At 41.7% G+C, this 12,338-nt stretch overlaps 1 long non-coding RNA gene across 3 annotated transcripts in view; it reads right to left on the reverse strand.

The window, feature by feature from the left end:
• Nucleotides 1-12,338, reverse strand: part of LOC131918875 (uncharacterized) — a 35,011-nt gene that overhangs the window by 7,496 nt on the left and 15,177 nt on the right. Inside the window, exons 2-7 of one of the 3 annotated variants that reach the window (XR_009381113.1) lie at nucleotides 5,205-5,380; nucleotides 5,022-5,079; nucleotides 4,720-4,823; nucleotides 3,769-3,890; nucleotides 1,357-1,489; nucleotides 1,078-1,145 (exon numbers count right to left, since the gene is read on the reverse strand). This is a non-coding gene — a long non-coding RNA (uncharacterized LOC131918875). The remainder of the gene's footprint in view (nucleotides 1-1,077; nucleotides 1,146-1,356; nucleotides 1,490-3,768; nucleotides 3,891-4,719; nucleotides 4,824-5,021; nucleotides 5,080-5,204; nucleotides 5,381-12,338) is intronic. The other 2 variants (XR_009381119.1, XR_009381118.1) reach the window with 2 other exon arrangements.

A 12,338-nucleotide genomic window follows, 5' to 3' on the forward strand; every position in this document is an offset into this window, starting at 1 on the left:
CATCAATCCTTTTCTCTCTCTCTCTCTCTCTCTCTCTCTCTCTCTCTCTCTCTCTCTCTCTCTCTCTCTCACACACACACACACACACACACACACACACACACATACACATACACACACACACACACACACACACACACACACACACACTGAAAGTGCCCTCTGCAAACATGCTAATTTGAGCTGTTGCTTTCTTCTTTAAAAGAAATACATGGCGCCGGGCAGTGGTGGTGCATGCCTTCAATCCCAGCACTCGGGAAGCGGAGGCAGGCAGATCTCTGTGAGTTCAAGGCCAGCCTGGTCTACAGAGTGAGATCCAGGACAGGCTCCAAAGCCACACAGAGAAACCCTGTCTCAAAAAAAAAGAAAAGAAAGAAAGAAGAAAAAAGAGAAGAAAAAGAAAAAAAGAAAGAAATACATGGCTGCATCTATGCAGAGAGCTCTCAGGGAATTACATGTACCAGTTTCCCTTAACAACAATAAAGCAATGCTTTCATACAGGAAACTATGCAAAAAAGCCCATGATTCTATGTTGAATTATTCATTTTTTTTTTCAAATTAACCCACTGTACTTTTTTCAGAGTCAAGAACACATCATTTTTTAAAAATATGACTCAGTTTCAGCTGCTTCCGGACCTAGCCTGGGGTCCACAGGTGGTGGGACAAGAATAGAGGGTGGTGAGTCTCCAACTACAGTTCTTAATGCTCCGGGGATAAAATTTCTTCTGAAAACTGGCCGCCTTTTTGTTCTTCTTCGGCCTTTCTAACACACAGCCAGGTCCCTCTGTTTAGCTGGGCCCTGCTGTGGTCACGACTGAACTGGACGGAATTTATGCTGCTGAAAACTTCCATTGATGTCCCTCCCCAGCACAGCCAGTGGGTATGTAAGCGCAGAAGATCTTGGCCTGCCGACTGTAATCACATCTCTGCCCTTGGAGATTATGGGTATGATACGGGTGAGTGTAATGGATAGGGCCGTCTGTGTACAAATTCCAAATGACTTGCTACACCCCTTTCAGATGGTTGCTGTCAAAAGTATTAGCACGTTACACACACAACAACTGTGTATCATGTTACCTGTGGCCTCTGCTTCCACAGAAAAGCTCCTCCCATACCGGGCAGCAGGTGAGTTTGTCGGAGGGTACCTATTGAACACGTACAAAGGAGTTTCACTCTTTGAGCTCCACTGTAGTAATATAGAAATACCCAACCTGTCGAAATTATCAAGGACGGGAATTCAAAGCGAGCTGCCTGTAAAAAGATGTCTCTAGAAGACTGACACTCCTAGCATGATGAGAACTTGATTTAACACACAGCTGTGAAAGCGATGAGAGAATTGTGCTGCTGTGGACTTACTCAGGAACTCCCAGGTCGCAGCTTCAGTTGGTGTTTACAGAAGGGAAGGACGGCGCAGAGACGCCCACGCGGTAGATGACACTTTCGACAGTTTTCTTCCAAGCACGTATTTTTAAGTGCATCTTCCTATGGCCTAGAAATGTACAAAATTTAAGCAAAATAAAGATCTACAAAAGACTTTTTCTTGTTCAGAAATTCTAGCATTCTTGTTCAGGTCCTTTTCATGTTAAAAATACCTCACATTTTTTTGCGCAGCCTACTAAAGGCACAGCCTGAGCAGAATACATTCTCTGAATTCAGACTGGACTTGCATGCAGGACTTTTCTGGTTTCCTCAGCCGAGTAGAGACACAATAGTTTGGCCTTGGTAAAGATACTTGGTTTGGGGCTGGGAATGTAGCTCAATGGCAAAATACTTGTCTAGTATGTACAAGACCCTACTGGTGTTCTCTCACAGGAAAAAAAAAAAAAAAACCGATCACCATGGAGGGGCCCAATATTCAACATACATGCTTCTCTTTCCATGGCCAAGATTACCTCTTTTTTTGTTTTGTTTTGTTTTCTTTAAAAAAAAAAAAAAAAAAAAAAAAAAAAAAAAAAAAAAAACAGGGTTTCTCTGTGTAACAGAGTCCTGTCCTGGAACTTCCTTTGTAGACCAGGCTAGCCTCAAACTCACAGAGATCCTCCTGCCTCTGCCTCCCTAGTGCTAGGATTAAAGGCATGTACCACCATGCCCAGCTTAAGATTACCTCTTTATTATTAGTTTTTTTTCTTTTATGTGTGAGTGTATCCATGCACATGAGCCATAGTACATGTGTGGTGCTCCAAAAACAACCCATGGAAGTCTGTTCCCTCCTTCCACCATGTTGGTCCCAGGGAGCAAACTGAGATCATCAGGTCTGGGAGTATACACCATTAACTGCTGAGTCTTCTCTCTAGCCCAAGATTGATTGATTGATTGATTGATTGATTGAATAACATATTGAATATCTGTTAGCATTAGAAACTACAAAGCTGATTAGATTATCTGCTGTAGATATAAATCTAAACGGTCTTATTAAATAAGAAAAATGGAACCAAATAAAGAGTTAAAAGCCCAGAGATCAGAGCAGTAGCCAAGAGCTAAAACCACCTTATCTTACCACTCGCTGCTGTCCTTCCCGAGAGAGAGACCTTCTTCCTGTGTCCTGTCTTTTTATTGCCTTTCTGTTCTGCCTTCTCATTGGTTCTAAACCCAACCACATGACCTCCTCATCATTGCTTGTCTATACAGACCTACAGGTCTCAATAAAGTATCACCATAACCTGCTGCTACCACTATGGAAATTATTCATTCAAAAGCTCAGAATATTGACAGCGAATACATTTCTTTATCTTTCAGAAGATAGTTATAAACAAGACATTGCCCTCATTCTTAGGATCCAGTCTCAATTTATCTTATCTTTATAGTAAATAATGCACATCATGTCCCAGGCACTAATGTAAGTGCTTTGTATATGTTAATTTATTTAATTATTGAAATAAGTGCATAAGGTAGTTCTACCAGTATCTCCATTTTACAAATGGAGAAACTGAGTCACACATAAATTAAGATGCCAGCAGGCATGGCCTATTGGCAGGCCCAGGATTTAAATCCAAGCAAATCTCACTTTGGAGACTATTCTGTTAACCACTCCTTAAGAGCTGACAGAGTCAACATGCACTCATTTTTACCATAAAAACCCTGCAAACTCCAGAAACCCTGATATGCCCAAAATTTAGTTTAGGAGTTGAGCAAAACTATGGGGGCAGGGGGATTAGTGTTAGTCGGTCTGTAAAGCAACAAAAGATGAGAGTGATAGATTCTAGAAGCTCCCAAAAATCCAAAGCAAACTGAAATTTAATGGGGATAAACATGAAACACTCTTAAAAGCATTAAATCCCCTGTACATGCCCAAGATGATTGGCGTCTGACTCCAGGATGCAGGGGTTCTTTCCCATGAGGGGCTCTGTGTAAAGCCAGTATCAGGACAGACACTGTCTGTGACAGCCACAGAAGTTTTGAGTATTTTGTTTGTTTCAAGAGACCTCTTAAGATACTCTGGCAACCCAAGCCAACTCCAGAAAGCCGTAGGCCTGGTCCTGTGGGGAGCTAAGAAACGGAGCCAGTAAAACAAAAACCGTGGGTCCAGAAGTGTGCCTGTTATTTTTAAGTATTGACAATTTTCTCCTAGGGAAAAACAGCTCTGATGCCTCTGAGGACAGACTCCAGCCCAGTGTGATTTCTGCTCCCATACACAACCAAAGCCATCGAAGAATTTCTAAGACTGGTGGCTGTAGGAGTGACCCTTCCTCTCTGTCTCTCTAGTGGCTGCGGTCCAGGCCTTCACACATGTATGTTACCTGCTTGGAATTTGCAATTCACCAAATCTACCTTCATTTCCTTGAACGGCTGTCTGTCTCCAGAACTCTGGCTTCAGCAGGAACCTGAAACAATGTCTCCCAAGCCTCAGCCCACAGGTAGGTGTCCACACCTTCTCGATTCTGTTATAGAACCTTAAATTCAAAAAAAAAAAACATTATTTGAAGACTGTTTCACAGGTAAAGGAATATCAGCATGCCAACTAACCATGTAGAACTGTAGATGTTATCTCTAGTGTCACACAGAATTCCTGCTCACATCAGAATAGGCACTTCGACAGGATCCACCTTAGCATCACCACACAGCAACTTGGTCCTAACCTTATTCTAGGAAATTGGTCTGGTCCCCAGTGGCCACCTCATCATTTGGCTGAGAGCTTACTATCATTTCTAAGTTAATTTGGAAGCTAATTGTGAATGTCAGGGGTTCTGACATTGTAGAGAATGGTAAAATGTTGAGATAAGCCAGGATCAGAAAAACCCACCGTGGAAGAAGTTGGGGTTTTGTAACCAGATGGATGTTAAAGTGTGAAGGATGGAGCAGTATCATTTCCTTCAGTGTCACTGAAGGACGGGATCAAAATGTCTCTAAGAGTCCGCATCCCAGGTTCAATCTAAGTTCTTCATCTCAGGGTTTGTTTTTATGAATTGTGCCCATGCATGTGTCTGTGTGAGGCTGTGTGCACATGTGTGCAAGTGCCTGCGGAGATCAAAGGCATTGGAGACCACTCCTGGAGCTGGAGTTACAGGGAGTTGTGAGCTACTACTCCACATGGGTGCTGGGAACTAAACGTGGGCTACCTAACAGAGAAAAGAAGCTCTCTTCAATTGCTAAACTATCTTTCCAGTTCCTCATCTGAGTCCTTCCAAAGGATTTTAGAGGACTGGGATGGTGGCTCAGCAGGTAAAATTTCCAGCAAGCTTAACTAACTTCAATTCCTGTGTAAAAAGCTGGTGCACCCACCTGTACTCCAAGCAGTCGTAGAGGGAGATGGACAACAGAGGAAGGAGATTCACTCAGACATCAGGCCAGTAGTGTACACATGCAGTACACAAACCAGAGAGACCCTGATTCAATGAGGTAGAAAGGGAAAACCTACCCCAAGTTTTTCTCTAACTTCCCCATGCACCCTATGGTTCTTTCTCTCCCTCTCTCCTCTCTCCTCCCTCCCCCCCCACACACACACATATTTGAGACAGAGTCACACTATGTAGCAACGGCTAGCCTGGAACTTGGTGATTAGACAAGACAGGCTGTGAACTCACAGAGATCCGCCTGTCTCTGCCTCTTGAATGCTGGAATTGAAGGTGTGCACCACCATGCCTGGAACACAAAATAAAATTTTAAAATATCAGAAAAGCTACTGCTTTTTTAAAAAAAGAAAGTTTTTTTTTTTTCTTAAGAAAAATGGAGAGCAAGAACTTTATAAGGAAGAACCCAGCTCCTACCTGTGGTTATTTCCAATTTATCAGTCTACCAGTGGTATTTGGGGTGATCTGGCTTAAAATCATGCACACAGACATTCTCATCACAGGCGAAACTGGGCCTGTCTCCTCAACCCCGCTACAGTTGGCAGTCAGCTCTTCTGGGAGGGATATTTTTTATTCTTCATGCTTCTTCACTTCTGTGAACATTTCAACAAGCAAGGTCAAGCCACTAGCCTCAGGATTACGTTAAAGAAAGCTAAGTACCTTCAAACAATTTTGAAATTACCAAAGTTCTGAAAAATGAGTACATTTTGTCCTCTGAAGAGGGAGGAACCTGCATCTTAATCTCGTGTAGTTTAAACATTTGTCAACTTCAGAATTGAGACCCAATGTTCTAGACGATTCTATTTTGGTCAAGATGTCTGTATTTGCTAAGCACAGTAGTGCTCACCTTCAGTCTAAGCACTTGGGAGGCAGAGTCAGACAGATCTCTGTGAATTCAAAGTCTACCTGGTCTACATCGCAAATTCCAGGCCAACCAGGGCCCCATAATGAGACCTTGTCTCTGATAATAACAGTAATAATGTTAATAATAATTAAAATCTCTGTGTTTGCCACCATCTTATTCTAAGCACACTCTCAATGGCACTGGTAATAACCTCACTATCTACCCTTGGCCACTGGCTAACCTGTAAGGTATTCAAAAACAAAGTTAAATCAAAGTGTTATAGCAATTAAGCAAAAGATGGCAGGATACCATTACTCCTAATTTCTTTTGCAAAAATCATTTTTGAGGAGCATCAAGCTGAAAAGCCACACCCTGACACAACACTCACAGTCAGACTTTGACTAAGTGATGAAAACCCATGTTTTCACTGCAGGGGACCTCCGTGTCAACTCCTTTCTCTGGAAGACAATGTTCTGTGTCCGACTTGCTGGACATCTCAGGCAAGTGACATCAGGGTCTCTACCTGCTTTTCTCTGGTTCAGACACACAGGTCAAGAGGGAAGTCAACGTTAGGCTGAAATTCCTGCCCTTTACACTCTCCAGCTTGTGGACCAGCGCCAAAGGGCCCTGGGCTACAAAGTGTAAACAGATCTCTGCGGCCTCCTAATCCAGGTAATTGGTCCCAAATGCTGTTACCCCTTTCCAGATAGAGGCTCTGCATGCTTTTTAAGGAATCTGGAACTTTTCTCAATTGGCAGAGAACAGTTTGGAGTGTTAATTCAGTCTTTTCATCAACACTAAGGCCCCTAGAAACAGCCAGGTAGAGACACAGGAGGTGTGAGAACCTCTTTGTAGAGTTCCACTTTTTTTCTCATGTTCATCCCCTCTCATTTCATCTCCCATCCCAGTGGGTGGAAGTGTGCTTAATCGACGTGAACAGTTTCGGCCGAGCTGTGCAGACCAAACACCACCTGCAAGACAACAGGCAGATTTCCTATCGAGACCAGACTTCAGCCTAGCCCAGCATTCTGCTAACAGCGTGCACGGTCATGACGTTAACCTAAACCAGTTGTTCTGTGGCATCATTTTCAGGATGAAGTTGTGCCTCTCACGTTACGTGAGGAAGACAGTGAGGTGTTCAGGAGAAAGACTGGGAAGGATTCTTCAGTGATTTAGGCTATTTCTTGGAGGACAGGCCATGTAAACTCTCTGAGCCCTCTCCAAAGCAGAGATAGAATTCAATAGGAAAAAGCAAAAAAAAAAAAAAAAAAAAAAGTGCAGCTTTCTTTGTGAGTCTTTCAAGGCAGTGCCAAAATCTCAGAGTGCCTTCAAATTCCCTTCCTTCCTTCCTTCCTTCCTTCCTTCCTTCCTTTCTTTCTTTCTTTCTTTCTTTCTTTCTTTCTTTCTTTCTTTCTTTCTTCCTCCCTCCCTCCCTCCCTCCCTTTCTCTCTCTCTCTCTCTCTCTCTCTCTCTCTCTCTCTCTCTCTCTCTCTCTCTCTTTCTCTTTTCCCCTCAGGCCTGCCTTCTTGCTTCTTCAAAATTTCCCTAGTCACATTTTTCTGCTGACTGTCTCCAGAGTGTGTAATCAAGTCTCTGTTAACCATTGCTCCGACAGCGACTTCTCATTCTCTTTTTTTGATCTTTGCTTCCAAGTCAATGTCTTGGCAAGACTTGTTCTTTAAATTCCATTCTGTTTCTCAATCCACGCCCCCCCCCTCTCTCTCTCTCTGTGTGTGTGTGTGTGTGTGTGTGTGTGTGTGTGTGTGTGTATGCACGTGTGTCATCATATATCTAGTCCAATTTGCCTGGTGGAAGATTAGAGAAGGTTCATGGGAGGACTGTGGAGCCCCTTCCTTCTGACCTGAGGGACCAGAAGATGAGAGAGAAGACACACATACCTTTCTTCTGTTTTGTTTGTTTTTTGTTTTGTTTTGTTTTCCCCAGAAAATGCTTCCTATTTTCTGTAGTTATCCAGAAATGGAAAGTTCTCTCCCATGCATAGTCTATAGCAATTCATTTCACCAATGACATAACTACATTTTCTCTTGACAAGCAGTCTAGCACTAGACATGTTGGACACAAGCACTGGGAGACAAAATGGGACATGCTGGATCGGGTCATCTGTATAAGTAGTGTGACCTTGAGCAACTTGCATAGCATCCCCCAAGCTTCAACATCCTCCAATGAAGAGTGGAAATAGTAATGTTTTCCTGGCATCTGGGGTGAAAAAACAAGTTACCTTAGTGAACAGTTCAGCACAGGGCCTTGGCTGATTAAGTGTCCTTGAGATGTTAGCTGATAATTTCTCATCCATGTTCTCTTTGCTGAAAAATGTTCTGTGAACTAGAAGTTTTCCTCTACGGCAGAATGATCACCTAGTATGTTCAAAGTCCTGGGTTCAAACCCTAGTATCTCAGAAACAAAAATGGCAAGTGTGTTTACCAACTCAAAGACAAGGACTTTCTCTCCTGTTGTTCCTCTTCAGCCTTTTCCACACACATCACTGGAAGTTCTGTTCATCTACCATTTTTCTCTTCATCTCCAGATGAATTTCAAGAAATGACAAGTAAGGCAAATACATTCCAAAAACATCTTCCAGTTCCATCTAGCCTAAGCTAACTTCTATTCATCATCAGCTCTTTAGCCTCAAAGTTTCATCATGAACCCAAACAGGAACTGCAGCTTACCTCAATGTCAGTGAGTCCAAGTATGGGTATATTTCCAAACTCGTTTGAATTTTAATGGCACTCTTTTCCACTTTCAAATGCTGAAAGGCTAAAGATTTGTGGTTTCACATGAGCACCAACTGAGATTTGGTAAGTTAGTCTGAATCTTACTTTGAGTTTATTATTTGAATGAACTCATGTTTCATGAAGCTAATCCTTATTTTTAGAGCACGCCTGCTATTTCTACCTCTGTTGATTAAAAAATACAATAACTTAAGTAAAATGTGAGAGATGCTTTATGAAAACAAACTACAGTGTACATAATGCTTGCATTCCTTTGTCTCAATAGTAAATCTAATATCAATTTTACTATTAGGAAAATATGTTTTATAGCATGTGTTTCAGTGGGTAACTACTGCTGCTGAATACCTCTCTTTATTTACAGTTGCATTTATTTGTCATGACACTCCAAGTTGACTAGATGATAATTTGCAATTTACCTATTTCTCTCAACCTTTAAAATTCTGCGCCATGTCACTGCTTAGCCAGGTTCTGTTAAACTGTGACTTTAAAATCAAATTTGTATAAGTTAATCTTTCTTCATCTTTCACATCTTATTCCCTTAGAGAGCAGAAGCCCAGGCTTTAAGCTGGCTAATTTCCTCCAATTATATGCTAGAGGTTTGGGAAGATTTAAAGGTAAATCTTTTATATCCAAATGATAGGTTCACTGTCCCCAATTGGTGAGCTCCTGCACATAGATGATACTGACCATTAGATTAAAAAGGACTTCTTCCTTGAAATGATGAGCAAAAGTGAGCTTGGAAAAAAAAATTTACCTCTTCAGTCTATAGACAGAGAAGAAGCACACTTTCAATTTTTGTTGTATCATAAGACAAAATAATCTTAAATAACATATGTGAGGCTTAGTACATCAAAGAGCTCTGAAAAGATTATTCCCCTAAGACTGTGAGTTTGATTCAGAAAGTTAAATGGAAGCTTTGCTGTTATATTACACTGAATAGCTATTTCTTTATTTCAGCAGACAAAGTTATTCTGGGATAATTCTTTTCTTAAGAAATGTACACTATATAAAGATCCTGGCCACGAAAATACTACTGGTGCCTTTTCAGAAACCGACTATATTTCATACTATTTAAAAATTAAAAACTGAAAACACCAAGTCCCGGGTTCTTTCTTCTTCTGATCTATAGTTGCAAACTACTGTTCATAAAAATAAACTTTACAATGTCTTTGAGGATCCCAAAGAACTCGAGTCAAGATTTTTTTTGGCTCAAAAAGAAAGCAGTTTTGATATTCAAAAATTTGACCTCTCTTAGTCAATCCCCAGAAGGGGAAAAACATCAGCTAATCTTAGTAAGATGGTAAATTGAAAGGATTTGGTTTTCTAACTAGATCCTTGGTCAAGTTTTAAAATATGATCAAAACAGTAAAGACTGGGAAAAGACATAGAAAGTCTCAAAAATAACTCAAAATAGAAAAGTTGAGTCTCTCTTTAAGGAACTTTTCTGTGTCCAAATTAGAGGCCGACAAGGATTTTGGTGGAAAATGGCTACAGTGTTTCTTTCGTCCTTTTCTTCCCACTGGCGATCAAAAGCATGCACTTAGCATGCTGACCAGGGGACCAGATCATTGAACACGGCATTGTATGTCAGGTTTTTACTGGTCAAGCACTCAAGGTGTGATTCCGGAGAACAAATCCCCCTGAAAGCAGACATAGCTAACAGACACGGGCAAAAGACCCATGCAACATCCAAGCCACATGCACTACGCCACATGCACTACCACGCATGCACAAAACCTGGGCTCTGCTCTAGGTCCGCGATAACTCAGGCATATTGTGAGCTCTGGAAAGAATTTTAATCTACATGGTTTGAAAATCGAGGCCTTTTAAATATGCTGCATACAATGTGTGATGGTCATCGCTAAGACGCTGCTCCATTATCCTTTTCCATTTGGAATGAATGAGGCTAATTAATTTCAGGCCATACTTGATGAGGTCAGCACCATACGAGGGGTGCGTGCTAGACATTGCTAATCTCTTTCAGCTGAGAGTGATGAATTAAAGATGAAGCATGCCTTTGCAGGCCTAATTTAGAATGTATATCAAAAAACCTACAGCAAATAATACTATCCCCTACAACAAAGGAAAACTTGTTCTCTCAGGCTCCCGGACTTGTGTTGATTTTAAAGACATTACGGTCCTCTTTGGACTTCCAGCTGTGGATGGGTGAAGCATCTCTAGAAAATCAAGCCATCTCTCACACACAGCCATGGGGACAAAAGGTGGGATTAAAGGGAAGAAAGAAAGAAAATAAAAACAAAATACAACAATCAGGTTTTGATCCCCTGTGTATTAAGATTCCACCTACATATTAGACACAATCCCCCCCCTCCCTTTTTTTCCAGAACTACCAGACTAACAAAGATTTCAAATTAGGATACCTGTATTCAAATCCTGGCCACCCAGCTCTCAGAGCTGGGATGTTTCAAAGCAGTGGGCTAAATGAGACAGCCTTTGTGTGTGTGTATGTGTGTGTGTGTGTGTGTGTATTGTTTTGTTTTGATTTTTTAAATCAGATCTCCTAATGAGGCTTATTAGGTTTTTCCATGTCTCAATTTTGAAAGCCAATAGAGATTGACCAGGTAGATAATATGATACCGTTTATTAAGCCAAGAAAGAAATTGTAATACAGATGCCTCCAGGCCAAAATGTTCTTATGAAAGTTAATGCTAAGCCAACTTCTGGAGTTGTGAAAAGGAAGGTAGTCCCTTCTGATCGCTAAAGAGAAGAAAGAATTAGTCATGATTTTTCAAAGGTGACTATTACAAGTCCCTAGGGGGGAGTAAGGAAGGAGTTTCAGCCCAGAGACTGGCAAGAAAAAAAAAGTGTCTGGGCATATCTCGAATGTGAATTGCTGACAGGTAACTCGAATGCTTGGGGTTTCTAACTGGTGGCCAGGCCAGCTCCTGACTTTCGATCCCAGTAGCTCTCATTAGAACAAGCCGCTTCAAATTACGTCTAATCTACACGATGAATCAATCTTTCATCCCTTTAATTGCTTCTGAAAATATTTATATTTCTTAATAATGCACATTTTGTCTTGTAACTTCTGATTAAACCCAGACGGGCGTTCCCAAAGCAGGCAATGGCCAAGCAAAGACAGTTTGGGACAGGGAAGGGAAGATTTAAAAGACAGGCTTTTCTTGCTGAGAAACTATCAAAGGAGAGCTGAAATAAATAGCGGTTGGGCAGAGTATTTTTGCAATCTAATAGAAATTAAAGATTTATTTTTGGACACAGGGTCTCACGTACCCCAGGCTGGCTTGGAGTTTGCTATATAGCTGAGGATGACCTTGAACTGCTGATCTGTCTGCCTCCACCTCCAGAGGCCTGAGATTGCAGGTGTGTAGTAACATGCCTTGCTGACAAAACATTCTTACTGTGGGATTCTTTATCAAAGTCCCGGCTGTCTAGCTGGGTAGCTTTGTAAATTTCACAAGAAATAATTGTGATAGAGACTTAGAAAAAAAAATTCCACATTGCAATCGGTATCAACTCACACAAAGTGTCACATCACAAAAACAAAACAACAGCCGGACAGTGGTGGCGCACGCCTTTAGTCCCAGGACTCCAGAGGCAGAGGCAGGCTGATCTCTGTGAGTTGGAGGCCAGCTTGGTCTACAGAGTGAGTTCCAGGACAGCCGGGACTGTTTCACAGTGAAACCCTGTCTCGAACCCCGCCCCCCCCAAAAACCAAAAACCAAAACAAAAAACAGCAATTGTAACGCAGAGATAAGCAGAGGACCAAAATTACTGGTTGAACAAGAAACATGGTGGGAGATGACGTTGTCAAAGTGGTTTTGATTCATGGTTTGGGGACCAAGAGAAAAGGGATCCCACCTCACTGTTGTCGCCAATTAGCTGAGTAAGTCCCCCATGCCTCTACAGACCTGAGTCTTCTTAATCCTAATCTGGAAAAAAAAGCGGGGGAGGGGGTACAAAGTTTTCCTCACAATT

Source organism: Peromyscus eremicus, chromosome 1 (assembly GCF_949786415.1).
Source record: "Peromyscus eremicus chromosome 1, PerEre_H2_v1, whole genome shotgun sequence".
Lineage (NCBI taxonomy): Eukaryota > Metazoa > Chordata > Mammalia > Rodentia > Cricetidae > Peromyscus > Peromyscus eremicus.